Genomic DNA, 25,546 nt, shown 5'->3' on the forward strand with positions numbered 1-25,546 from the left:
TATGTGACTTGTGCCACAGTAGACCTTCTGTCGGCTCGGACCAGACGGATAGCCTTTGTTGCCCTTGCGCATCGATGAGCCTTGGGTGCCCAACACCCTGTCACCGGTTTGTGGTTTGCCCCTCCTTGGACCACTGTCGGTAGATACTCATCACTGCTGACCGGGAGCTCTCCACAAGCCTTGACGTTTCAGAGATGCTCTGACCCAGTCGTCTGGCCATAACAATTTGGCCTTTGTCAAAGTTGCTCAAATCTTTTATTTAACTACTTCACAGATTTCATATTAGCAAACTATAGATTTGGCAAGTCGTTTAGGACATATACTTTGTGCATGACATGAGTAATTTTTCCAACAATTGTTTACAGTCAGATTGTTTCACTTTTAATTGACTATATCACAATTCCAGTGGGTCAGAAGTTTACATTCACTAAGTTAACTATGCCTTTAAGCAGCTTGGAAAATTCCAGAAAATGATATCAAGCCTTTAGGCAATTAGCCAATTAGCTTCTGATAGGCTAATTGACTAATTGGTGTCAATTGGAGGTGTATCTGTGCATGTATTTTAAGGCCTGCCTTCAAACTTAGTGCCTCTTTGCTTGACATCATGGGAAAATCAAAAGAAATCAGCCAAGACCTCAGAAAAAAATTGTGGACCTCCACAAGTCTGGTTCATCCTTGGGAGCAATTTCCAAATGCCTGAAGGTACCACGTTCATCTGTACAAAAAATAGTATGCAAGTATAAACACCATGGGACCACGCAGCCATAATACTGCTCAGGAAGGAGACACATTCTGTCTCCTAGAGATGATCATAGTTTGGTGCAGAAAGTGCAAATCAATCCCAGAACAACAGCAAAGGACCTTGTGAAGATGCTGGAGGAAACAGGTAGACAAGTACCTATATCCACAGTAAAACAAGTCCTATATCAACATAACCTGAAAGGCTGCTCAGCAAGGAAGAAGCCACTGTGATGAAAGAAATAAAAGCTGAAATAAATCATTCTCTCTACTATTATTTGACATTTCACATTCTTAAAATAAAGTAGTGATCCTAACTGACCTAAGACAGGGAATGTTTTCTAAGATTAAATGTCAGGAATGGTGAAATACTGAGTTGAAATGTATTTGGCTAAGGTGTATGTAAACTTCTGACTTCAACTGTATATTTTCTATGATACACAAACTAAATCACTTTCTGTAGTGACTATGTCTATTTTTCCGTCTGTATATGCTTTTTTGTTGTAAATATGCGCTAGACATATTTTTTTTTTCTCACAGCGCATGAGTGCCACGTTTCGTTTTTTTTGTTGTTTTTTTTCCTCACTAATTTGGAATGCCCAATTCCCAATGTGCTTTTAAGTCCTTGTGGTCGCGTAGTGATTCGCCTCAATCCGGGTGGCGGAGGACGAATCCTAGTTGCCTTCTCGTCTGAGACCACCTGTGCATCACAGACATAATCAAAACTTTGCAGAAAATCCTGTTGTCTGCAATGTACTAGATGTCTGCTGACACCTGGTCATTTATGGGCATTTCTTGATGGAAAAATATTTTAAAGCAGTCATTTAAAAAAAAAAATAAATAAATGCTGATTTTAATAAAGTAAAAATGACAGAAATTATTATATTGTTACTGATATTTTAAAATGAGTATTTGCTGAATGTAAGCAACTTGTGCTTGGTTAAAATGTTGTATATTATTTATTGAAAAATCATGTTGAAATCTATGTGTATTAAATATGATACAACAGGCTTTTGAGGTATATCTCTCAATCACCATTACATTCTATTCATGCCCACCACCACAAAATAAATAAATAAATAAATCAGAGAGCTTTAAAAATTCTGACATACTTTTTATAAGAAATATTTCATGTGTGAACTAATATTTCTGTGTATATTCATATATGCAGCCTGCTCTGTCATTATAAAAATCTCATTATTTTACATTATAAGTTATTATGATGTCATCCTACCATAAGTTCTTGAGACCCAGTGAAAAAAGTTTTACAATTTCCCTTTTTTAAATGTCAGTATTGTGTTTGGTGCATAAATTACATGTGATAAAAACTGTTTACTGATAAAATAATATTTTATTCATATTGTATTTGATGTGTTAATTGAATTGTGATAAATTTCAATCCATATTTATAGACCAAGAAGAGGAAGTTACTTTGATTTGCTGCAAAATTTCCATCATGGTCTATTTTTATCCAGAAGCACTTGCAGCGCAAAATAGAACAGAGCATGCTTTTGTCGCTCCACGCTGCTCGCGTCTGTTGTAGACAGGGTGTTGGTCTTGAATTGATTTGACACATAAATATGTTTATTTTAGATCTGGAGGAGCTGACAGAGGAAAGTCAAGAATTAAATGAAGTGGAGGAGAAAAATCAATATCAGAAACCTGATGATTTCATAACTAGTGAAAAATCTTTTAGTGGCTCACAGACTGAAAACTCACAAAAAAGAACTCAAATTTCTTTCACCTGCCTTCTTTGTGGAAAGAGTTTTATACGTAAAGGAACTCTTGAGATCCACATGAGAGTTCACACTGGAGAGAAGCCTTTCACCTGCCAACAGTGTGGAAAGGGTTTCAAACAAAAAGGAAACCTTAAAAGTCACATGAGAATTCACACTGGAGAAAGCCCTTTTACCTGCAAACAGTGTGGAAAGAAATTCACACAAAAAGGAAACCTTAAAAGTCATATGAGAACTCACACTGGAGAAAGCCCTTTTACCTGCAAACAGTGTGGAAAGAGATTCACACATCAAGGAAACCTTAGGCATCACATCAGAACTCACTCGGGAGAGAAGCCTTTCACATGCAATCAGTGTGGAAAGAGTTTCACTCAAAAAGCAAGCCTTAATTGCCACATGAAAATTCACACTAGAGAGAACTGTTTTATATGTCATGAGTGTGGAAAAAGTTTCACAGACATGGAACACCTTAACCGGCATGCGATAATTCATACAGAAGAGAAACCTTTCCCGTGCGACCAGTGTGGCAAGAGTTTCAAATTAAATAAAAATCTCAAGATTCACATGAAACTTCACACTGAAGAGAAGCCTTTCACATGCCATCAGTGTGGAAAGAGTTTCACACAAAAAGGAAACCTTGAGATTCACATGAGACTTCACACTGAAGAGAAGCCTTTCACATGCACTCAGTGTGGAAAGAGTTTCGCTCACAAAGGAAACCTTAAGGTCCACATCAGACTTCACACTGGAGAGAAGCCTTACAAATGTCCTCAGTGTAGGAAGAGTTTCACATATCGAAGAGACCTGAAAAGTCATTTGAAAATTCATTCTGGAGAGACAGAGTGTACTGAGTGTGGGAAGAGGTTTGTAGAGATGAACAATTTCAAAAATCATCTGCGTATTCACTCTACGCAAAGGCCATTTAATTGTGATCAGTGTGGTAAAAAATTTAGTTTGCCATCACACTTAAAGATACACATGAAGAATCACGCAGTTGGAAGACCCTATTTGTGTTTTTTGTGTGGAAAGAGTTTTAAAATGCTCTGCCATTTAAAATCACACCAGAGAATGCATACCATTTTCAGTGCTGTTAACAGGGCAAACTGCTTGAAACGGTACCAAATAATCCGTCATGGCAAAAAACCTGACAAGAGTTCACATAGTGGGAAGAGTTTCACTGCTTCAGAAAAACAGAAAACACAAGAAAGTGTGCATACTGGAGAGACATCATACAACTGCCCTTCATGTGGGATGAATTTCAGCACATCAATCTATCTTCTGGCTCATATAAAGAAACATTGTTCAAAGTAGTCACAAAAAGTGAAGTTCATTTTTTTTATATATCCAAGTGTTACTAGTAAATAGTGTGATATTAAGGTGTAGCGGAAGCGGGAATTTCTCCCAAATGGGCAAATTTACCTGTAGTGAAGAAGTTTGTGCTTATTCAAGAAAGCAAATGGAGGTCAACATATATGTTGGGGACAAACATAGTATTTAATTAACTAAATGTTCATTTTATATTCATCCATGTCCTTAACAATTGCAATGAGATCATTAAGAATATTTAAAGGAATAATTTAGCCAAAAATGAAAAGTCTGCCATTTTTACTCGTCCTCATGTTTTTTCAAACCCACATGACTTTCTTTGCATTGAACACAAAAGCATGTCGTGATTGCGGATTCCCTTACAATAGCAGTGATTAATGCTAAAAAAAAAAGCACCCAAAAGTGTCATAAAAGTAGTCCATGCGTCTTGTTCATCATGTTTCAAGTTTTCCGAGGGCGTATTTGAATGAAAAGACCAACATTGAAAGGGTTAGTTCACCCAGAAATGAAAATTCTCTCATCATTTACTCACCCTCATGCCATCCCAGATGTGTATGACTTTCTTTCATCTGCTGAACACAAACAAAGATTTTTAGAAGAATATTTCAGCTCTGTAGGTCCATACAATTCAAGTGAATGGAGACCAGAATTAGAAGCTCCAAAAAGCACATAAACGCATCATAAAAGTAATCCATACAATTCCAGTGGTTAAATCCATTTCGTCAGAAGTGATATAATAGGTGTGGGTGAGAAACAGATCAAAATTGTAAGTCCTTGTAAGGATTGTAATTGTAAGAAGCGAGTTGTTTTCTGCTGTACAGGCACATGTGAGGAATGCCTGTTTCATAAAGTCTACAACCCAAACCTATACCTAACCTTAACCATTAGTGTAGGAAAAATGTAATGTTAGATATGAAAATGCAACGCCCTTAGCACGGCCATCACTGATTATGTGATCACTCCCTGGTCACGACGGGATTCGATCCACGGTGTTCTCCGCCGACGTGATGCGCATCCAGATATGACATGCTTCCTGGTGTGCCACAGGGGAAAACTATTAAATTGGAGCCGATGCAGACATGTCTGTGAGGACATGACGGTGGTCCGTGAGTCGGCATAATGTCGCCGATCCTAGTGTACCGGAACTATCGGAAACAACATGCCAATCTTCTGTGTGAGCCAATCTTCCGTGTGATCATGTTAGTTTAGTTTGACTTTCACATCTGAAGGTAAAAGTTAAAGTGGAGATTTAAAGTAAAAAAGGACTAAATATTGATCTGTTTCTCACCCACACACACCTATTGTTGTAACGGTACCTAAATTTAAGTAGTCGGTACCGATACAGTAAAATTTCACTGTTCTCGATACAAATTTCGATACCACAGAAAACATTTCTAATATGATAATGTGCTATTGAACACACTCCTTTAACCTAAAGTTAAATTTCAATGTAAATAATAAATTAAAAGATATATATGATTCCTTCAAGTGTTTCTAGCACTTGTTTGTTTGTAAGCAGGGCCCTACTGAAGTCTGATTTATTTTTTCCCCAAATCCCCTTTTCCCTTTTTTAATTTTTTTTAATTTTTTATTATTTTTCCAAAATTCCATGTTTTAAAGTTTCATTTTATTTTATTATCAAAATGGTGTCTAATAAAAAAAGTCCTTAAACTTTTAAAAACTTTTAACAAATACTTATCAATATACCATTGCATTTTTTTTAACAAACATTTATTCAGTACAAAAGCACTCTTGCTTGTGATATATTGTTTAATTTTTACTATTATTACAATCATTATTCATTAATCATTATTTATTATTATATAATTATTTCTACAATGAGGATTACATTTTACTATACAGTTATAATATATTTCTGTTGCAATTTGTTCAATTTCAGGCGTTTAGCTTTTATTATGAATCGTGCTTTTATTTTGACATGTATTTTTGACTGAAGTTTAATCTCTCCGGATAAACTGTTCGCTACATGGCTCAGTGTGATCGTTAAAGTGCAAATGCTGTAATTGAATTTGATCAATTATATAAAAATAACGCTTCGGAGTGGATTAGTGCTCTGTCATCTCTCATACAACACAAATGATTCTCATAGTCTGTGGAGTTTTCAGTGTATGAGCGGTCTGCTTTACACATTCATTTAAAGCTCATGCAGCTCATTCAGACTAAGATTGCAGCATTTCATGGTTTAATAATCACACTAGGATATTTCACGATTTTAATTTGATGAATTGTCCATTTCAGTGTAAAAGGAGTAACAGAGCACACGCTCAAATAAGCGTGTGAGCATTTGAAAGCAGTTGTGTTTCAGTAAGACGAATTGAGTTGGTGCTCGATACTACCAGTACTGTAGAAACACTGGTTACATCTTTTTTTATTTTAGTACCAACTTGGTACCGAAGTACCAGTATTTTTGACAACACTAACACCTATCATATCGCTTCTGAAGATATGGATTTAAACACTGGAGTCTAATGGATTACTTTTATGTTTCCTTTTTGGAGCTTCAAAATTCTGGTCACCATTCACTTGCATTGTATGGACCTACAGAGCTGAAATATTCTTCTGAAAATCTTCGTTATCTTCGTATAAATGATGAGGGAATAATTTTTTTGTGTGAATTATCCCTTTAAAGGAATATTCCAGGTTCAATGCAAGTTAAGTCAATCAACAGCATTTGTGACATAATATTGATCACCAGGATGCGTCAACTAAATCAGAGGGAGAGGACATGTCAATGAGAACGTCATCTTTGAAATTTTAATGTAGAAATTTAGATGACGGTGTAATTCATATAAAAAGAAGTCTCAAATTCTTAAACTGTAGACTAAAACCACAGAAAATAATTATTTTAACAGAATGTAATTTAATCAAAATAATTAACTGTATTGACAATTTACTTTAACAGGAGGCATTAGAATAACTGTCAGATATTTTGCTGCAGGGCTAACATTAGCTAACAAATAACAAATGTGTTGTTCGGACACTGCAGCCTCTCGTTTCGGAGCATATTTTCCGGAGGGTCATTAGGAATACAGGCTTGCTAATATCACCAGTTGTATTGTATTATTCAGGTAGGTATTCCAATATTTTTTTTTTCTAATCCAGATAGACTACAGCATATGTTCATTATTAATATTTCTTGATAATCAGCACAGCTATACATTTTCTGATGGGTTATTTACATGTGACGTTGGTGTGTAAATGCAGTGAGTTTACGCACTGTAAATTTTTTTCATAATTTTACAGATAAACGACTTAATGCTACAGTAAAAATATGTTAATTGTTTAATGGGAAGTTACCTTAAAATATACGGAAAATTTGTACAAATATATTTAAAAAGACAATACATAGTTTTACGGTAAAATTTTGTAGAATTTTTTTTTTTAAGTAAAAAGTATGATTTTCGGTATAATTAACAGTAAAAATTTATATTATGTTTAACAAGAGAGTGCATGTACTTTTTACAGTAAATTATTGTTAAAATTACAGTAAAAAAACAAAAACAATAATCGGGCATTCCCAGAACTCCCTGCGTGACCCAGTTCATTATATTTTATGGGAATAGTTATGTTTCTTATTTTTAATATCAGTTACGTACATTGGGGTGTTCTGTGTTATATCTGATGTAGTTTAGTTAATGTTTACTGCATTATTTTAATTTCACATGTGTTACGCTGATGGTGTTTAGTGTTTGTGTGAGTGACACTGAGCACTGTCTCTACATGTTTATTGGTCATTGATCTTGGAAGAGCCTCTATTGATCAACTTCATGTCATCATGCACTCTTCTGTAGTTACTATGGTGATTAAAATACATTATAAAGTAAAAAGCAGATTTTTACATTTTCAGAAGGTTAATGTATCAAGTTTATTATTTAATCATATAAACAACGGTAGTGCACCATAAAATATACAGGCATAAATATGACATCCTGTAAAGCCTGAAACGTGGTTACCGTAATTTTTACCGTGAATTTCTGGCAACCACAGCTGCCAGTTTTTTTTACTGTAAATTTAACAGGAATTTTTTTTTACAGTGCACCCATCTCTGGGATCTCTACAGACATCCCTTATCCTTTGCGAATCGAAAATAAACAACAGACGTAATAATTCAAGTCAGACAATTGTCCGGAAAACGAATCGCGTCCAAATGGGGTTTTACTTAATAGCACCATCTACTGTTGGACATGGTAAATGCATTCAGTCTGACTAGAAACAGATAAAACATATCCCCTCTGGAGATAAAAATGAATGGCCAGAAGCGGGGAAATCAAAAGCATAGACAGGGAAATCGGCCTCCGCTGCCTCCAAATCCCCCACTCGGTAAAATGCACCTTGTTGATTTACCACAAAAATAAATTTTCACTTGTCCATTCTTTTCTTTAAACAAAGCAAAAAAATTGTTACAGTGAGGCACTCATAATGGAAGTGGCCAATTTATGAATGTGTGCTATGAAAATGATAACTCTTTCACTGTAGTATTCCAGCGTTTGTCTTTTATCCAAAGCTACTAAATGTGTATAATGTGTATAGTTACTAGATATTGAGGTTATTAAGGGACCTTTTTTAATGTACAGGAAACAAATGGGATTCATATTATACATTTTTGTTTTTGCTCGATGCTGCATTCATATTAACTGGTGCCAGTTATTTAGAAATGAAACAATACTCAGTGAATCATGTCCATTGTTTTGTCTCATCATTTCTTTCAACTATGGGTTGTGACAAATATGCCATTATTAAAATGAGTTTTATTTCCTCAGAGTAACTATAATTGCTAATGCACTCCATTTAGTCTGCTTTTCCAGGCAGTTCATGCTATCGTTTGACAGTTTCATTGAACTAACCGGGACTGAATGCTATATGTCTCAACTCTTCTCTAATGATGATATCACACCGCAGAGAAATAGCATCTTTCTATGGTATCAGCAAAGGTTGCTGTCAGGTGCTGCTCATGTGGCGACAATCTAAAGGTTTCTTTTACGAAGAGCAGTCAGATTTTGTTTACTTCCTCGAACTGTAAAGAAAACTGACCAATGAGAATTTAGCTTAATGTCCATATGCAGCTTTCAGTGAAGAAATTATGTTAGATAAAAAGACTGTTGTGCATGCACTTTCTGATTTTATCAGTCATTTTAGTGGGGAAAAATGCTTGATGACAATCACTATAGATTACAATTAGCATTTGTGATGATGTGCAGCTGAGTGTGATGAAAACCAAGTAGCCTGCAGGATTTCTTCTGAGGTTACGCACAGTAATCTGCCTAATACAACCTTATATCTAGGGGGATCCGGGGGCATTGCATTTGTTTGCAGAAACAACACCAAAGCATTCAATTCTGGTGACTTTGAGAGAAGCATGAGTAGCGTTCATGTAACTACTGGCTAAACATTTCTTCCAGTAACCATTCAGAACAAACATGTACTCGAGCTAAAAAAGCAAAACGCACCACAACGAATAGAGCAGAATGCAGTTGTCTTGAAGCAAAGCCTTCTCTGCTGGCCTTACATGCCTAATAAATAAATATTTGGTCATCCTTTCATTCTCATTCACCTTTTTGCCTATGTATTCTCAATCGCTTACCACTCCTAATTCATCTACAAACGAATAGCAAAAAAAGTTTATCCAATCAGAATTAATCCCTCGATGCTTATAAGCAAAATGTATCGGCTGTTTCACAAATCGCATGCTCCTTTGCCGAATCACCATGTGAGTCTAAGCTCCACTCCGTCAGGCCTTCAGAATTTCTGCAGAATCCCTCAACACTGCAATCACGCTTTAAGTGATGTACATAATTTGAAAGTGAAGAGCGCGAGATCTTGCTGACGAGACGGCTGTCATCACTGCTGTTATTGCTGTTGAGAAAGAGATCCTTATGGATTTAAAAACCTGAGCTGATCTGCATGACCGAGCGATTGATTAATTAAACAGGAAAGGAGCACTGATTTTCACTTCAAGTAAATTGGTAAGTGCTTTTTGCATTGTTATAGCAACATCAGGAGTTTTCTAAGTTTAAATTAGTCTGCTTGAGCATTCAGTGTCGGATCAAGTTTTGAAAAGTAACCGTGTACCCTTAAGAAACAAAATTTATTGCAAGCAAAATTTAAATATTATTAGAGATGTTTTTAAAATGTCAATTGGTATTATTAGTTGACTGCCACGTAATGTATGATAAATGGTGTCTTATTCATTGTGAAACTATGTTTTCTTAATGGCATGAATCGCACTGAAGGACTAGACTTAAAATGCACAGGCCGCCACTGCTCGAGACATGTTTTTATCAGTTGAAGAAGTTCTTTTTAGTAGCCACGGTGTCTACAAATGCAGCGCTCCCATGAGAGATGCTAAAACACAGTGAAATGTGACGCAGTTGTCAAAAGATATCCATCTAGAACATGTTTGTATGGAAATGATTGAAAAACAGCACGAGTGGACGCAAAAAGACGTTCGGTTTGAACAGCCCCTTGTTCACATGACACAGCACTATCTGAAGTTTCTCAAAGTTACCTCTCAATAAGCAACCTTTTAAGTTGATTTAAGTACATTTCCACTGTATTCAGAACTGTTTGCTATGTGTTCGTAAATATCTCGATACTGTTTTACTGTGTGAGAAACCGCTCCAAATTATTCAGTGTGAGACTCCAAACAAATTGTACTGAATCACAAATCGATTCAGACAATTTTGCAAGCCCGTTTGGCCAATTCACTGAAAAGAACCGACTCAAAATAATTATTCATTCGCCAACAGAAATACCAGACACACTTCACGATTGAGGAAATATTCTGAGAATAAATGTTTCTCAGGTCAGTTGGAGTGCTCTTGTTACGCACAGTGCACACGGCCATTCAGCTGCTGCCACCACTGATGAAAACGTTCAGATTACTTCTTGCCAGTTCTTCAGTAAAGGAAGCCCAGTTGCCACTTGAGAAGAACATAAGAATCAGTCCTGTCAACAGAACAAATTTCTCCGTCATGTTGGATCCTTTTTCACTTTGCTGGAACTAGAGTTGGGGTACTTGAGTTTGGACTTGAGTCCGTGTCACAAGTCCAATTATAATGGACTTTGACTTGTGACGGACTCGGATGCATTTTTACTCTGACTTTACTTGGACTCGAGCCTTTCGGACTTGGGATTTTTTTCCGAGTCCATGGCATTTGTGATGCAATGAAAAACAAACAAAAAAACAAAAGAATAATGTAACTTAGGGTGACCGTACATCCTCTTTTCTCCAGACATGTCCTCTTTTTCAGACCTGAAAAAAGCGTCTGGCCGGTATTTCAAAATTGCCTCTAAATGTCCAGGATTTGTCTTTGTCTTCATTATGATGTGCTCTCTACAGTTAATACTATCATACACTCTGTATTTGATACTGCGCATCAGTTTTCACAAGCATATGTCTTTACGTGTGATTATTCTGTCTGAAAGCAGCAGCGCTCACACTTTCAAAGTACTTTTTTAACTCTCTCGCCCGTGCTGTATGTGTGTGCGGGGAAAGAGATCGCCACATCGTGCTCTGCCACCCTCATCCAAATCAATAGATGCAAGTACACTTTAAAAAGCATGTTCCCCAACTCTGCAAATTATTAAATAGAACACGTTTTATCAGACTCACGCTTACTACGCAAAGTCATTTCTAACTGAAAATGCTGACTATATCGAGACAAAATCTAATTTACTACATATCAGCAGCCATGGCCTGTGCATTTTAAGACTAGGCCTTCAGTGCGATTCATGCCATTAAGGAAACACAGTTTCACAATGAATAAGACACCATTTATCATACATTACGTGGCAGTCAACTAATAATACCAATTGACATTTTAAAAACACATCCACGCACGGAAGCCAGAACCAAGGAGGTCTAATACCAAGAAAAAGCTCTCTAATAATATTTACATTTTGCTTGCAATAAATTCTTAAGGGTACACGGTTACTTTTCAAAACTTGATCCGACACTGAATGCTCAAGCAGACTAATTTAAAAACACGTCCACGCACGAAAGCCAGAACAAAGGAGGTCAAATACCAAGAAAAAGCTCTCTAATAATATTTGCGATTTAAATTTAGCTTGCAATACATTTTGTTTTGTCAGGGTACATGGTTACTTTTCAAAACTGGATCCGACACTGAATGCTCAAGCAGACTAATTTACACTTAGAAAACTCCTGATGTTGCTATAACAATGCAAAAAGCACTTACCAATTTACTTGAAGTGAAAATCAGTGCTCCTTTCCTGTTTAATTAATCGATCGCTCGATCATGCAGATCAGCTCAGGTTTTTAAATCCATAAAGATCTCTTTCTCAAAGGCAATAACAGCAGTGATGACAGCCGTCTCGTCAGCAAGATCTCGTGCTCTTCACTTTCAAATTACGTACATCACTTAAAGCGTGATTGCGTCACTCAAGGCCAACTAGAAGGCCTGGACTGGGACATATCCTAAAGACCACACCCACCAAGAACAAATAAATCAATCTGATTGGCTGATGAATCTGACTATCTGACTTTAGATGCCTATTCACTTACACTGTTGAGGGATTCTGTGGAAATTCTGAAGGCCTGACGGGGTGGAGCTCAGACTCACACGCTGCTTCGGCTTCGGGCATACGATTTGTGAAACAGTTGTCACACTTTGCTTAAAAGCATTGAGGAATAAATTCTGAAATTCTGTTTTTTGCTATTCGTTTGTAGATTAATTAGGAGTGGAAAGTGTTTGAAAATACATAGGCAAAAAGGTCAATGAGAATGAAAGGATGAAAAAATATTAATTTATTAGGCATGTTACGCCAGTAGAGAAGGCTTTGCTGGCCCTGAGAAATCGCCACTGCATATCAGAGACATTTACTTTGAATTGGATGGACAAATTGAAAATGAAGTAGAAATAAAAACTAAATTAAAATTCGAAATAATAATAATGACTAATGATAATAATGTAATGACTAACAGCTTTAATTTTCTTTGGTGTATGTTTGAGTGGAGGGGAAAAGCAACAAATAACTGAAATGTCAACAGAACACAATAAGAATTGTGTTGAAGGACAGTTTTGTCTTCATACACCTAAAGTTTGTTCAGCAGGATACTAATCATTTGTTTTTTGCATTTATATTGACAAATTGTTTTTCTTAGTTGTGAAGTGTAAAATAAGCTTAAAATATTGATGCTGAGTTTATGGTTACAATTTTAATTCAGATTTTTGAACATATTCATTTGGACTTGGCCTGTTATGGACTTGATCTTGAGTCCAATTCGGACCTTTTTGGACTCGGACTTGATTGTTTAAAGACTTGGACTTGACTCGGACTCGACTAAGGTGGTCTCTAACCCAGCACTAGCTGGAACCATTAACTCAGTAGGGAGTCCCGACGGTCAAGTGATTAATGAGCTGCTGCTGGCAGACACTGATCCGTGCCGGTTTAATACTGAAAGACAAGAAATTCAGAGATGGATCTGTTTTTCTCTGTTTTAAAAAAATTAACAGATAGAGCGAGGAGTGGCCAAAATGCATTATACAACATCTCCACACACAGCACCCACACCTCGAGAGGAAGCCACAGAAATTGTCATTCGATGAAAAGCAGTTTTTTGAACAGTTGAAAAGTTAAGATGTATAAGAATTGATGTAACGGGGCCGGGGAAGCTCAGCAAGTGAAGACGCTGACTACCACACCTGGAGTTGCAAGTTTGAATCCAGGGCGTGCTGAGTGACTCCAGTCAGGCTTCCTAAGCAACCAATTGGCCCGGTTGCTAGGGTGGGTAGAGTCACATGGGTTAACCTCCTCGTGTTCACTATAATGTGGTTCTCGCTCTCGGTGGGGCGCGTGGTAAGTTGTGTGTGGATGCCGCAGAGAATAGTGTGAAGCCTCCACACGCACTATGTCTCCGCGGTAACGTGTTCAACAAGCCACTTGATGAGATGCGCGGATTGACTGTCTCAGATGTGGAGGCAACTGGGATTCGTCCTCCGCCACCCGGATTGAGGCCAGCCACTACGCAGCCACGAGGACTTTGAGCACATTGGGAATTGGGCATTCCAAATTGGGGAGGGAAAAAAAATTATGTATTGTGAATACAGAAAAAATGCATACTGTCTAACAAAGTAGGGTAAGTGAGTTGCTTTCAAATGATCACTCTACTGATTACAACAGTACAGTATGAAGATGAATGGTCAGCTTGAAACTGATTGATCTTATCTGTTCTGTTCAAATTGTTATTCATAAGAATTATTTACTCTGACACTCATGGTGACCAGAGTTTTTGCCAAAATACCATATTCATCCAGTTATTATACAAGGCCTACTGTGAATTTTAAATTTGGTAATCTGGTATCACCTTCAAACTGTTACATAATTGTTTTAATCTAATCTCAAGTCTTTTGACTAACTAGTACCAAATTACCTCAGTTTTATTATAGTAACAATACCTGTAATAACTAAAGTATTTTTGGCAGAAACTTCATGTCATCATGGTAAATTTTTGTAGGGGTTACAAAACATGACGCTTCTGTGGAAGCTTCTCATGAATATGTGCGCTCAGAAACTAATGACGTAGACACATCCATAATACCAATCACAGCTCAGACCAAACGTGTTTACCTCACATTCTTTGCTGTTCAAAATTTGGTTTTTAGACCAATATATATATATATATATATATATATATATGCACACAGGTGCATCTCAATAAATTAGAATGTCGTGGAAAAGTTCATTTATTTCAGTAATTCAACTCAAATTGTGAAACTCGTGTATTAAATAAATTCAATGCACACAAACTGAAGTAGTTGTGATGATTTTGGCTCACATTTAACAAAAACCCACCAATTCACTATCTCAAAAAATTAGAATAAGGTGACATGCCAATCAGCTAATCAACTCAAAACACCTGCAAAGGTTTCCTGAGCCTTCAAAATGGTCTCTCAGTTTGGTTCACTAGGCTACACAATCATGGGGAAGACTGCTGATCTGACAGTTGTCCAGAAGACAATCATTGACACCCTTCACAAGGAGGGTAAGCCACAAACATTCATTGCCAAAGAAGCTGGCTGTTCACAGAGTGCTGTATCCAAGCATGTTAACAGAAAGTTGAGTGGAAGGAAAAAGTGTGGAAGAAAAAGATGCACAACCAACCTAGAGAACCGCAGCCTTATGAGGATTGTCAAGCAAAATCGATTCAAGAATTTGGGTGAACTTCACAAGGAATGGACTGAGGCTGGGGTCAAGGCATCAAGAGCCACCACACACAGACGTGTCAAGGAATTTGGCTACAGTTGTCGTATTCCTCTTGTTAAGCCACTCCTGAAACACAGACAACGTCAGAGGCGTCTTACCTGGGCTAAGGAGAAGAAGAACTGGACTGTTGCCCAGTGGTCCAAAGTCCTCTTTTCAGATGAGAGCAAGTTTTGTATTTCATTTGGAAACCAAGGTCCTAGAGTCTGGAGGAAGGGTGGAGAAGCTCATAGCCCAAGTTGCTTGAAGTCCAGTGTTAAGTTTCCACAGTCTGTGATGATTTGGGGTGCAATGTCATCTGCTGGTGTTGGTCCATTGTGTTTTTTGAAAACCAAAGTCACTGCACCCGTTTACCAAGAAATTTTGAAGCACTTCATGCTTCCTTCTGCTGACCAGCTTTCTAAAGATGCTGATTTCATTTTCCAGCAGGATTTGGCACCTGCCCACACTGCCAAAAGCACCAAAAGTTGGTTAAATGACCATGGTGTTGGTGTGCTTGACTGGCCAGCAAACTCACTAGACCTGAACCCCATAGAGAATCTATGGGGTATTGTCAAGAGGAAAATGAGAAACAAGAGACCAAAAAATGCAGATGAGCTGAAGGCCACTGTCAAAGAAACCTGGGCTTCCATACCACCTCAGCAGTGCCACAAACTGATCACCTCCATGCCACGCCGAACTGAGGCAGTAATTAAAGCAAAAGGAGCCCCTACCAAGTACTGAGTACATATACAGTAAATGAACATACTTTCCAGAAGGCCAACAATTCACTAAAAATGTTTTTTTTATTGGTCTTATGATGTATTCTAATTTGTTGAGATAGTGAATTGGTGGGTTTTTGTTAAATGTGAGCCAAAATCATCACAATTAAAAGAACCAAAGACTTAAACTACTTCAGTCTGTGTGCACTGAATTTATTTAATACACGAGTTTCACAATTTGAGTTGAATTACTGAAATAAATGAACTTTTCCACGACATTCTAATTTATTGAGATGCACCTGTATATATATATATATATAAAATCTCAAAATGGCTTAAAATAAAAAACAAAAATCACCACTTTCCTCTTATTTTTATTTTAATATTATTAATTTTTTTCAATTACAACTAAATGTGAAGGAACCATCCAATGATATAAATAACAATGAAACAAAAGCCAGGCGGTTTGAAAAAAGAGTGAGAATGCAATAATAACTAATAAAGATCCAATTAAAATCTTAGAGGCACAAAGATTATTATTTAAAAAAAGAAAAAAAAAACATTAAGCTTTTTTAAAGATGCAAAGATAGTTTTACTGCCTGGTTTCATTAAAAAATGCCAGGACATGTGACTTAATTTGCATGAGTATATTTGCACCTTTGCTAAAAGTGATAAAAGATTGATACAATAACATTGCTTTTCTGTTTTGTTTTTTAAATGTTCATCAAAGCCAAACAGAACATTCTTCAAAACTAATAAATGATATACATAACATAAATCTAAAAAACTTTTATTTTGTCTTTTTAAATAGGAATGGAGGATCTAAATATAAATATAATTTCAAAATATCACATTAAATCAAAGTATAATTTGGTAATACATTAAATACAACAAAAACAATAAAGAAGAAAAGCATTGTCGTAAAATATTTCTTATTCTTGCCATTATACGTTTAAGAGGTTGTAGAATAGCCTACTTGTATTTTTTAATTAAGCATAATCAAATACTTGTATTGAGTGTTTTCGACGCGTTGTGTTCTGACGTCATAAGAGCTGTGCCGGATGCTGTTCTCGGCTAATGAAAGGTTAGCGCTTCAGTATTTGTGATTTAAAAAACGATCCGAAACGTTCCAAGGGTTTAAGTGCTCCAACAACATGACAATATCACTGAGATCATTTTGAGTTAGTAATAAGATACATGTAGATTATTACCGAATATAATATTGTAATGATTTATGTGAAGTGATGATAGATAGTGATCTCATAAATGGCGCAACATTTATAATGTGTAAAGCGAATCCATACATGATGAACAGAGTGATTAACTTGACATTTTCTTTTTATTGATTACTCCCAACACCTTAAAACGTGACAAATTTACAGAAAAAAAAGGAAAATCTCCAGGTGAAACGACTGAGATCTGTGAGACAAACTGCTGTAAAGATGGAGTTTATTAAAGAAGAGAGTGAAGACATCAGTGTTACACAACCATACACAATAAAAAGTGAAGATACTGATGGACAAAGAGGTGGGTGTCTATTTTAAATTATTTATTAATCACTGTGTAGAGCATCATGGCAGTAAAATAACGTATTGTAACCAATAAAGTCTTATTCTGACAGAGAAAATGTCATACCAAAGTGCATCTAAATAAGCAGTGTGTGTGTGTGTGTGTGTTGGTAATCTACCAGATTGAATAATATTTAAGGAATAGTTCACAATTTCAAGACTATTTTCTCACGCTCATGTACAAATTAAAAAAAAAAAAAATGTTCACCTTCAAAGCTTAGTTAAAAAAATACCTTTTTTTCTCTTTTAAATTCCATCTTTATTAGGTAGGCCAAATATTCTTTCTATTGTGGCTGAATGATTTTTGGAGAAAAAATGTAATTGTGGTTATTTAAAAAAATATTGGAATTGCGATTTGAACTGCGATATGATTATGAACATTAAAAAGAAAATTTCCTTTTGACCAAAATGAAGTCATGGTTAGACATGCTCTACTGCCAATCCTGTTCAAGAAAGGGTGTTCACACTTAAGACCTCTTAAAAAATAAAGTGCAACATAAAAAGAACATCTTCACATCTGTACCCGTTCACTGTGTACCTTTTTTTTTTTTTGTCCACTTTGTGATCGGGTCTCAGCCCACTTTTCATCATTATTTTTGGAACCAAATAAAAAATTAAGAAATTATTATGGAAGTATAATTTTGATTTAATTATAATTAATATAAATATATATATATATATATATATATATATATATATATATATATATATATATATTTATATATATTTAACAATACCACATTTATGTAATTTCGCATTCAACAAATTGACAGAATTAATTTATTCATAATTTCTTAATTTGAATGCAGCTATGTGGTCAGGTTAAACCAGAGGTGCTCACATTTTTATAGCATGAGATCTACTTTTTCATAATGGTATCACAGTAAGATCTAGCATGCACAATTTGAGTATTGTAGGTAGTGTTGTCACAGTGCCAACATTTCAGTAGTCGGAACCAATACCAGTGAAATTTGATGATTCTCGATGCAAAAACTAATAATGACTAATTTGTTAATTGGGAAAACGTGGTTTCAAGTTCAAGTAATTATTCAAGACAAGGAAAAAGTCTGTAATAAAATAAGAACAAAGAAACAAATTAAGAAAATAGTGCAAAACATTTCTAACAGCAGTATCAAGTATTAAAGTAAACATTCTTCCATTCTCATGGATTACAGGTCTTCACTATATGATGATAATACATTAATACAAGATAATACAAGTTATCCAGCCAAGAGCAATAAGTGGTTTTCTTGTTATTGTTGTTAATATTAATGACATAGACAGTGGCAGGTCTATCTTTTTTGTCCCGGTGTTTATGCTTCAGTCATAATTGACTGTGTTTCTATCAATACCTCGCGAAGACAGGCATTTTTTGACCATCACACAGGCGCGTGTTCGCGTTACGTGAGCGCTCTCACAACACGCACACAAAAAAAAGCCGTCTATCAGACAGTGCATGTTTTCAAAACGTAGGATGGCAGGGGAAGAGTCATTTACATTCACGAGGAAAGCCATACCTGATTGGACAATTCAGTATTATTTATCAGGAAAGCGTTACCTGATTGTTCGGTGAAACTATAGCCCTACCCCTTATCGTAACCTTAATCAATCAGGTAGAGCTGTCCTTAGAAATATGAATGAGTTTTCTCCTGCCATTCTATGTTTTGGAAATCCACCCGCATGGGAGAAATTAGGAAATAAGAAGTGATTTTTAAGAATTCCATTATTTGAGTAGTTTCACTCTCTACTCCCTTTACCATTTGACCTGTTAACAAGATCGACCAGTGGTTGTCTTGCGATCCACCAGTCGATCGCGATCGACGTAATTAGCACCCACGGGTTAAGGAATGTTCTGGGTTCCCCCCCCATATCACTCACCCCTGTGTTGTTATAACCCCATATGACTTTATTTTCTTAACACAAAGGCAGAAATGGTGAAAGAAATTTTGCTCTCAGTGACGTCATATAGTGGCAGTTTATGTTGACCATGTTTTCAAACTTCAAAAGGATGCTTAAGTATAATTCAGAAGTCTAATAAATTATTCCATGAGGCTCATGATTGTTCTGAAAACATACAGTGAGGTTTGGTGTGAACAAAAACCTTTGGTGTTTATCTAAAAATAGGTCCGCCACAGTGTTAGAAACAACAGAACACAACACAGCTGCACACAAACCAAACCTTACTAAACATGTCTGACTTTGTTGTCGAAAATAGATGCATTTCTATGCCAAGCCTCATTTGTTTGAAACGGAGTACTCAATCAAATCGAGAGATGGAGGAGGTGGAAATTTCTGTCACCTTTTCTCCATTCTGATTAGAAATGCATCTATTCTTCGACTACAAATTCTTCAGACATGGTTAGTAAGTTCAGTTCTCTGGTCTGTGTGCAGCTGTGTTCTGTTCTTTAGTATCACTGTGGCAGACGCTTTTTAGATAAAACGTGTTTTCGCTTGAACGCCCCATCTCACGAGCGGGGGGCTGCGTGAAATGTTACTCTCATTAAGTCTCATGAATGCGCAGAGGAGAACAACGGTTGGTCAATAGTTTCACTAAATAATACATTAGATTTCAGTTTGTTTCTCACCAAAACCTCACTGTATGCTTTCATAACAATCATGAGCCTCATGGAACAATTTGTTAGACTTCTGAATTATTCTTTTGCGTCCTTTTGAAGCTTGAAGAGTTGGTCATCATAAACTGCCATTGTATGACATGACTGAGCGTAAGATTTTCACAGTTTCTCGCTTGGTGTTAAGAAAAGAAAGAAAGCCAAATGGTGTTTAACAACACAGGGGTGAGTAAACAATGACTGAATTTTTATTTTGGGGTAAACTATCCCTTTAAGCCTTTAATTTGTTGGAACACTGCAAGAAGACACTCATCTGTCCACATAAACCTGTTATTATGAGGTTACTGTAGATTTGGATTGTAACTTTTAGTGCCCAAGCACATTTGGAATCATCCAAAAGTGCAATTAGTTATATTAGTAATATTACGCGCTCAGATCATTAGCCTCAGGCAGCTGCATAATATAAAATGCAGCCAATAGCACAGGCCGTGAAGGAGCATATCATTGGTTTGACCCACAGAACGAATACGCCCCTACACTGAGCCAGTCAGTCATTTGAGTCTAAACGAGATGAGACATCTTGCTCATGAATGGACTGAATGTACTGATAAACTCGTTCGCAAATGGAATGAATGAGTCGGGCATCTCATTCGTGAACGATGATCTGTTGAAAGGCTGAACTAGAGGAGCAACAGAACAGTTTGTTCAGTTCATCTATCTTGTTCAACAAGATCGGGGCCCTGATGTATTATAAATAAAAGTGATTGATGATCAAACATTACAATGATATTAAGATGTTATTAAAACTCAATTATTTTTTAGTATCACTTTATTGTATTGCTTTATAATAAGTCATACACAGCAGTATGATTGTTGTCATTTGTGGGGAAGCGCGTATGATGCTTACACACCCTACTGAGGTCTCTTAGATTTGTAGACATGACAATTTTAACAAAGGACAATTAAGCTTCTTTCAGTCATAAGTTACTCTGTGTTTTTGGTTCAGTGTAAGGACTCGTTCAAAACGTAAAAGATGCTCATTTGTCGCCATCTACTGATGCAAAGGTGTAATTTGCAGAAATGGTCAATGAACGAATCAGTGAACAAATCTGAATGAAGTTTTTTGGTGAACGGATCCAAAAGACTTTCACTGGGATTAATCTAAATCCCCATCACTTGTGCTGATGCACAGTCTTCAATGGACTATTTGCACTGAGCCTCATGACGTACTTTGGCTTTAAAATAATGGACCTTATTAATCGTAGCGCCATCTTTATTTTTTGCCAGGAATGACAACAAGGCTGTGAGGGATACAGGGCCCTATTTTAACCCTTGTGCACTGTTTGGGTCATTTTGGACCCTATTGTTTTTTTTTTTTTCTTTAAAAAAAAAAAAAAGGGATTTTTTTTTTTTATCTGAGTTGTACAAGACTTGGTGACGTTTCCTCCACTAGCTATCTGAACACGCACAAAAAATCTGGACTTGATTTGATAAGTCTAAGGGCTTGTGAAAAAGAAAAAGAAAAGCAACACGTGTGATGTTCAGGGTAATTTTTGACCCACCATAGGAAATGAATGGGAAATACTAAAATACAGAGATTGATTTTTTTCATTACACAAACATGCGCACATAACTAGATTTGAATTTCAACATCATCTGACCAATTTAAGAGCTCTAACACTTCAACACAATTGGTTTTGAAGAATTTTCACAATTTGACAACTAAAATTTTTTTGTAGTTCCTAAATATACTGTATATCCAATGCATAACTTGTGATAATACTTTATCTAGAAATTAAGTTTGTTAGAACATGAAATTATATAGATCAGCCAGTGCATGGAGCCCTTAAGTCATCTACTGGCGACAGTTATTTCATGTAATAATAATTTTTTTATTTTTTTATTATTGAAGTGAAGAAATGTGCAATTTAATTTCTAACTAAATATGGTCTAAATGCCATAAAATATTAAGTGTTATTACATATCTTTAAAAACAAAAAGGAAAATATTACACATGTATGTTCAGGTCGCTTTTGACCTACGAACTTCACAAGTCTGACTCACAAACAAACAGTGCACAAGGTTTTTTTTTATTTTATTTTTTTTTTATTATTAACATTTTTATTGATTCATAAATTAACATAATACAACAACATATATGTATATTGAATCAAACAGTTTAAACATTAAACCCCCACTATATCCCCTCCCCCTACCAAACTCCCACCCCACCCTGACCCCCCATGAACACCCCTGTGGTCAATATAATATAGACACACACACAGAAAAAAACACAAAACTAAATATATATATAAAAAAAAAAAAAAACTCTAAATTACTCCTTCCACCGCCCCTCCTCAAGATTCCCCCAAAAATGCTAAATAATTGCCCCATTTCTTATTGTAAGATTCCCTAACCCCCATCCTTATGCTTGACCCCTCCTCGAAGGCAGCCACCCTCCCCATCTCTGCGCACCACTCCGGGAACAAGGGTGCTCCATCCGACTTCCAACTCCTCAAAATAACCTGCCTACCAATCATCACACTGGTCAAAACACAGTCCTTCATGTACTTATCCTCCAAATCCATGACCTCCCTATCTCCCAAAATACAGAGTCTGGGGCAGAACGAGACCTGAGTACCCAACACATCACACACAAAACTTTGCAACTCCAGCCAAAATTCTTGGATCTTATGACACCCCCAAAAATCATGGGTGGTGTCTCCATCTTCAGAATGGCATCACCATCAGATGGGTGTGTCCTTAAGACCAAGCCTATACAATCTAGAGGGGGTCCAATAAAATCTATGTAAAATCTTAAATAAGGCGAACCCTTGTATCTCTAGATGCAGACTTGATGTTTTTTAGAATCCTAGCCCACACTCCCTCCTCCAATAACAAATTTAAATCTTCCTCCCATAATCTTTTGAGAGAATTTAAAGCTCCATCCCCCAGACTCTGAATTAGCAGGGAGTAATACACTGATGCCTCATGACCCTTCCCAAAAGCAGTAATCACCACTCCCAGAGTATCTGCCACTATAGGGGGGTGTATGCTACTCCCAAAAACAGTGCAGAGCAGGTGGTGCAGCTGTAAATACTTATAAAATTGAGATCTGGGAATCCCAAAATGTTGAATCAAATTTTCAAAAGATCTCAATACTCCACTCTCATATAGGTCACCAAGTGTATTAACCCCCCTCACAATCTAATCTGACCAAAAGAAAGGGGACTTATTAATACATAGTTTAGGGTTCAGCCATATGCTCGAGGATACGTTTAAAGAAATATCAGAATTAAACACTCTGGACACTTTTGTCCATATCAAGTGCAAATGCAAAATAACGGGGTGCGATTTAACCTCTCCGGCTAGATTAATCGAAAGGCTTTGCAGTGGCGAGATGGGGCAAGAACTTCCTTTTCGATACAAAACCAGGGAGGGGCTCTCTCAGGTGGAAGTGACCAATGAGCCAAATGTCTAAGACCGAATGCATAATAATAAAACAAAATCTTGGGTAGGCCTAACCCAACTTTGTCAATCGTCCTATGTAACTTATTGAAATTTAACCTGGGACGCTTACCATTCCAAATGAAGGACTTTGCTATGCTATCAAATTTCTTGAAATAAGAGAAGGGGACATCTACAGGGAGAGACTGTAGCAGGTAGTTGAAGGGATCAAAATGAACTCTGACTAAATCAGACAAATTTGCTGGGAATAAAATTCCCAAATAATTAATTCGCTGTTTGGGCCACTGGAAGGCACCCGGCTGGAAGGTCGTTACTGGACAGTACACTGTCAAAGCTTCAGATTTAGACCAGTTGACTTTGTATCCTGAGAATTTGGAAAAGGAGTTAATAATTCTGTGGAGGCAAGGCATAGATCTAATGGGGTCGGAGACGAATAATAAAATATCATCTGCGTAAAGCAAAAGCTTATGCGCCATACCTCCCGCAATCACCCCTGGAAAATCATTCTCCTTTCTTATTGCAGCTGCTAATGGTTCCAGGGCAAGACAGAACAATAATGGGGAAACAGGGCAACCCTGCCGGGTGCCCCTATCTAGAGTAAAATAATCTGAAATTAACCCGTTTGTTTGCACCGCTGCCACAGGGTGTCTATAAAGTAACTTAATCCAACCAATAAATGTACTCCCGAAACATATACATTTCCAAAATCTTAAAAAGATAATCCCATTCTACCATATCAAATGCCTTTTCGGCGTCAAGTGAGATGGCAGCGACCGGAGATTGATCATTCGCTACTGACCACATGATATTGATGAGACGCCTAATATTATCAGAAGAGCTACGGCCTCGAATAAACCCCACCTGATCTATATGTATAAGTGATGTCGTAACTTAATCGATTAGCCAGAATTTTGGACACAATTTTTACATCTAACTGGATCAGGGAAATTGGGTGGTAACTTTTACACTTGCTTGGATCTTTGTCCTTTTTAACAATCAGACTGATCTGAGCTTGCGTCATGGTTGGAAGAAGCTTTCCGTTCTTTAATGATTCCGTATAAACTTCTAACAAAAGTGGAGCCAGTTCTGTAGCACAAGATTTGAAAAACTCGGAAAAGCCGTCAGGCCCCGGAGCCTTGCCTATAGGCAAGGCCTTAATTACCTCATCAAGCTCCTCCAAGGTTATCTTAGAATCAAGAGAATTTTTTAGCTCAGTCGTCAGTTTAGGGAAATCTAATGGTTCCACAAAGTTCCTAATATCTTCATCAGTAGACAAAGACGTGGAACTGTAGAGATCAAAAGAGAATACTTTAAAAGCATTGACAGACAGCGATGATAGCATTGTCACTGGTAGAACTAACGGCAGCTTAAGGGGATTAACTTCAGCTACCTTTTAGACATAATCACCTCCACCATCCACACAGAAGTATCTGCCTTGCGCTCAGGGTTTATGACAGAGCTTTGTCCAGCCGTTTCTATACTTAAAATTAGTCTCTCTAAGCAATCTGAAAACTCTGGGACATAGAAGCAGCACTTTCCAGCACAGATGGGCATTCGTCACATTCGTCATCTGGACTAGTTTGTGGCGATCAACCTGAAAGAAGCATACTTTCATGAGCAGACAGCCCCTCGTTACAGGCCATTCTTGAGATTCACTTTCGAGGGCACTGCATACCATTTTAAAGTCCTGCCCTTCAGCTTTTTCCTAGTTCCTCGCACATTCACAAAATGGGTTGATGCGATGCTAGCTCCTCTGAGGCTGAGCGGCATACATGTTCTCAATTACCATGACGACTGGTTGCTTTTAGCCCTGTCAGAGGCACATGTATGCGAGCACATGGACCTGTTTCTTGCACATTTGAAGCATTTTGGCCTTAAAATCAAGTGGCCAAAGTGTGTATTGGTGCCCAATAGTCAAGTTATCTTCCTGTGAATTAAACTCAACTCGGTGACCATGTCAGTGCGTCTGACTGACGAACGCACTCAAGTCTATTTTCCGATGCTTAACAAGCTTCAAACTAGGGATAACTTTGCAGCTTAAACAGGCAGGTCTTGGTGTTGATTGCGGCTGCTGTCACCCCATTAGGTATGAGGCATCTTCAGTGTTGGGTCAACTCGAGAGTGCCTCAAAATTCTTGGCTTACGTCTTAACACTTCGGTTGTGGCGTTCATTAAATGCCAGGGAGGAGTTCGGT

At 37.0% G+C, this 25,546-nt stretch overlaps 1 pseudogene; it reads left to right on the forward strand.

Moving 5' to 3' along the window:
• LOC127440574 (zinc finger protein 850-like) overlaps positions 1–25,546 on the forward strand; it is a 57,899-nt pseudogene that overhangs the window by 3,957 nt on the left and 28,396 nt on the right.

Source organism: Myxocyprinus asiaticus, chromosome 5 (genome assembly GCF_019703515.2).
Source record: "Myxocyprinus asiaticus isolate MX2 ecotype Aquarium Trade chromosome 5, UBuf_Myxa_2, whole genome shotgun sequence".
NCBI lineage: Eukaryota > Metazoa > Chordata > Actinopteri > Cypriniformes > Catostomidae > Myxocyprinus > Myxocyprinus asiaticus.